The following is a 4,786-nucleotide window of genomic DNA, read 5'->3' as shown; positions in this document are numbered from 1 at the left end:
AAAAGCACATTTTGTTCAAAAAGAGAAAAGTTGGGAGGTTGTATCAAAGCATAGCTTAGTACATATAAGAAACATAAATGTAGTTTCATTTGTCTGAGTACAAGGTTTTATTTTTTCAATTTTGCACCCTGTTTTGTCCCACTTCTCAAGAATGACTGTTTTGTCAAAAATATACCCAAACAAGTTAGGTTAAGATGATTTTAGATTTGACCAAAACATGTTTGACAAATAATAAATGCATTTAATAGGTTACAGTTATTGCAAGTTGTGTTTGCAACAGATTTCTGTAGGTAGGCCTACCTTTTAAATAATTGATCAGGGTAGGCAAAATCGATAAAAAAAATACTTTTCTTCTGTGGAACATTATGAAAGGGATTTTATTTAGTTAGTTTCTTCAAGGTTTTTTTTTTCTTCAACATTTTTTCTTTTGTGTTCCACAGAACAAACGGGTGAGTAAATGAAGACAGGGTTTTCATTTGTGTGAACAATTCCTTTAACCAATGAAACACAGTCATAACTTAAGTTATTCAGTTTCTGTAACCTGATTCCTAAGTGTTTTGATTCATAAAAACTGACTCAGACAGTGTCAGAGTTTGCACTGGAGATTCAGTAGATTTGGTCAACAGTCAGAAGTCCGAGTTCCTGAAAAATAGCTTTATTCCAAACCTTAGTCAACTCGTCACAGAGGCAAAAGAAGTTTGCTACAGAGTTATATCCTTCTTGAAGATTTATTTATTAATTTGTTTTTTGTCCTCCAGTGGAATGATCAGGGGTGTGTGTTTAAATAAAACATTTAGTCATGAAAATAGTTCTGGTTTGCTTCATTTTTGACAACGCATAACAGGAGAGATTTACTACGCTGTTACAATCTTGAAGTCAACTGCTATTCATTGTTAAATCGATGAACATGAAGTCTTGTTTACTGTAGCTTACATTTTCACACCCTCTCTGTTTAAATATGACGTTGACTTTGCACCTCTGCATAATATGACTCCTAGGCTATATGTTTGCCCTGAATGCTGCCCATATTCAGAATTTAAGTAATTAAACATTGATATGATAAGGCAATCATAGGCCTATTTGAGTGCATTTATGTGGTCTTGTGTGACTTTGGCTGCTAATAGAAAAGGTTTGATTTAGTTTACACTCACACGTCTGGTCACATGTCTTTATTCAACATTCTCAGTCACATGCATTTAAGCCTCTTTACTGATTCCACACACGGCTCCACACACTGCACATACAGTCATTCATTATCTCTGTAGAGCAGATGCCCTCTTTCACAGTGAAAGCATACAATGGCTTATAAGAACATAAAGAGCAAAACAACACACTGCTTTGTACAGGATTGCATGGTTTTTAAAGATCAACATTCATACAACAACTAAGTATATCATATTTATGAGCACTGCAATTTACATTATATCAATATGCATCATAGAAATAAGGTAAAAAGATATGCTAAGCATATACAACACATTTCATTCTTTCAGTTTTTCTCTCTTTTTTCCCTTTCAGTTATGGCTGCTGCTTCTAATTACACACTGCATCTGTGGCCTTGTGTGAATGGGACAGCTATTTCAGGCCACGGTCACATGTGTTTTAGTTTATGCGTTATGATTCTAGTTTGGCCTGGTGTTTAGAAAGTCATTACATTTTAATATGAGCCAGTAATGTGTTTTGAGAAGCACCAGGAGGAAGATTTATTCATACATTCTTGCCTATGCACACCAGAGTGATAGGCTACCGATATATAAGGCCTCTATGACTATTTGAATTTTTTTCAGTATTGAAAACTTAATCTATCTATCTATCTATCTATCTATCTATCTATCTATCTATCTATCTATCTAATTCTATAAATATAATTACATTAAACAACATGTCAATAGTTTAGTTTAATAGCACTAATAACACTTAATAATACTTTTATTATGATATATTGTTTAGCTTACTGTTTGTAGGCTATACTACTTTTTAAATAGTTTGTACTGTTTGTACGGTTCCTTTTTTTATTCAGCAAGGATGCATTAAATGTGATATTCATTTGGCAGATTTACTCTCCGTTTATCAAAGAATCCTGACAAGAAAAGTATTACAATTTCTGTATTAAGAAAATTTGATACAAAACAATAAGAAATGTTGTGAGTAATGACTTTGCATCCCAGGAAAGTATATAACAGTAATTTAAATACTAATAATATCTCTCAATAAATGCAGCAAATTATATATATATATATATACCCAAATCCACTATAATTTTATAAATAATACTGTTTTTGTGTCACAGAATGTAGTTTTTTTTAGGTGAAAACGTAGTTGTTTAGACTTCAGATATGCAGTTTGTTAACAAAGATGACGTCTATTTGAAAATTAGCTTTGACACTTTCGGAGATGTGAGCTCCAGGGCGTCAGCGGCCATTCAGCGCTCATGAACCCACCGAGAACAGCCTCACCTCGGCCAGATCTTCTGGAATTTGCCACTGGCTCGGAAGTCTCAATAGTCTTTAAACATGAGCATTTTTGTCATTGTTTTGTCATGGAACTGTCATTGTATGGGAAATACCTACAGTATGTGAAGATTTTTCAAAATATTGAATTTTTTGATCTACTTTAGAAAACCATATGGATTTGGAACAAAATGAGAGTGTGTAAACAATGACAGAATGTTCATTTCTAGGTGAATGATTTCTTTAATACTTACAGAATTATGCCATCTGTCTCTGTTTAGGGTTTAAGGGTTTTTATTTTTATTTTTTTAAAGAAGGTGTAGTACAGTTAAAAGTTTATGATATCATTTATGGTTATGCATAACATAGAACAGAGTTAATCTGGCTTCTCTAATAATTGCCTGTTTTTGAAAATATATGAATGATTTCATAAACTGATCCATATATATATATAGCAAACCTGTCACGCGTCAGTTATATGTAAAATATGCCTGCGTAAACGGTGTGTAAATGTCATGACACCGGGCGGAACTAAAAACAGACGCTGTAAGACACGTCAGCTGAAGCATTCGGACACATTTTACTGACGCACCGCTCCGGCTTCCTTCTCATTTCAGCAGTCAGGTGTACTTACTGCGCTTCTCTGCGTCTTGTAAACACTAGGTATATGATCCATTAACGTGGATGTTTTGGTGTCAGTAAAGTGCAGCTCATCTGAAGTCAAGAAACAGTCTGTTTTTTCCCGTCATTTATATAACGTGAAGTTAACATTTTGTCCATTGATGTCTTGACTTGTCATGTGGTATGTCATCATAGTGCAAGGTAACCATGAATCAGTATATTTTCTGCTTCTATTCCATCTCATACTTGTGTGATTCTTTCTTTCTGAGTATGTTCGCTAATCAAAGTGTGTTGCATGATAATGTCTCTGATGTGATGTCGTTTGTTTACTCAGCTTTGCGTGCCATAAGAATCAGAACTAGCTTTTTTTATTTGTGTTTTTTTAAGTGGTTTCGTAGTTTCGTGTCAGAGAGCTTCTCTGGAGAGGAATACACATTTCCCCCAGTTTTCGTGGTTTTTAAGTCAGTTATTTCTTTCTTTTGCTGTAGTGTGCCAGTAGTTATCAGTTTACATTTCCAAACGTTTATTTAGCTTTTAATTGTAAATGGAATATGAATAATCAGAAAAAAACGGAGACAGACTAAATCCAGAAGAACTGTCAATGTCTCCGAGATGACTGAAGAAGCCTACCTGCAAAGCTACAGTACTGTTAAAAGGCACTTGTGAAACAACGCTGTAAAGTGAAGATTCTTTAAAAAATAATGTCATAGATTTGATCTATCAGTTAACTTCTATTAACTATTAACACCCTTTGCATGTTAAACCGCTTTTGTCCTTGGTACACTTGTGCATAGTTCTGCAGATAGGTTTCCTCAAGCATCCTGGAGACATTGCCTCCATGCCACGCCGAATTGAGGCAGTAATTAAAGCAAAAGGAGCCCCTACCAAGTATTGAGTACATGTGCAGTAAATGAACATACTTTTCCAGAAGGCCAACAATTCACTAAAAATGTTTTTTTATTGGTCTTATGTACCTAGTATTCTAATTTGTTGGTGGTTTTTTGTTAAATGTGAGCCAAAATCATCACAGTTAAAACAACCAAAGACTTAAACTACTTCAGTCTGTGTGCATTGAATTTATTTAATACACGAGTTTCACAATTTGACTTTTCCATGACATTCTAATTTATTGAGATGCACCTGTATATGGTAGTTTAGTTACTAAAAGGGAAAAGTAAAATGGAAATAAAAATGAATGAAAGCCGTATATACATATTACAAAGAAAAAAACAAACTCACAACACTAATACAAAAATTTCAATGAAAAATAATTTAGAGTGTGTGTGTATATATATATATGAATAATGTATGTATGTATTAGGGCTGGGCAATATATCAAAATTATCGAAATATCGCAAATGTGCATATTGCTACAGCTTGCAATATTTGGGGCCATGAACAAAAGACAAAAAGAAAATCACTCACTGCTCTTACCTAAATAACTTTTGTAGCTTAAATAAGAATCAGTGCATATTGAATTCAAAGAGTAAATACTAAGCAGTGTTTTATTTTTCCTTTTTATTATTCAGTTCCTAAACTCATGTTAAAATGATTACACTAATGTTAAAAATACATTTTTATGTAATGCTCGAGTAAAACACTGACGTTCACTTTTAGAAGTTGTTGTAGGGGTGCTTTCTTATTAGAATCAGAATGAGTTTTATTCACCACTTAAGTGTGCGCAAACACAAGGAATTTTTGTGGTTTTTACAGGA

The 4,786-nt window shown here is 33.5% G+C and overlaps 1 protein-coding gene across 2 annotated transcripts in view; it reads left to right on the top strand.

Annotated features, from left to right (window-relative positions):
* The first annotated feature begins 3,033 nt into the window (after positions 1–3,033).
* Positions 3,034–4,786, top strand: part of LOC107566588 (acetyl-coenzyme A transporter 1) — a 10,658-nt gene continuing 8,905 nt past the window's right edge. The window contains exon 1 of one of the 2 annotated variants that reach the window (XM_016252078.1): positions 3,034–3,272. The gene's annotated coding sequence lies outside the window, so the exon portion shown is untranslated. The remainder of the gene's footprint in view (positions 3,273–4,786) is intronic. The other variant, XM_016252079.1, reaches the window with a different exon arrangement.

The sequence above is a fragment of the Sinocyclocheilus grahami genome, unplaced genomic scaffold, assembly GCF_001515645.1.
Source record: "Sinocyclocheilus grahami isolate Dianchi unplaced genomic scaffold, SAMN03320097.WGS_v1.1 scaffold1086.1, whole genome shotgun sequence".
In the NCBI taxonomy this organism is placed as follows: Eukaryota; Metazoa; Chordata; class Actinopteri; order Cypriniformes; family Cyprinidae; genus Sinocyclocheilus; species Sinocyclocheilus grahami.
This window is presented reverse-complemented; position numbering and strand designations above follow the sequence as displayed.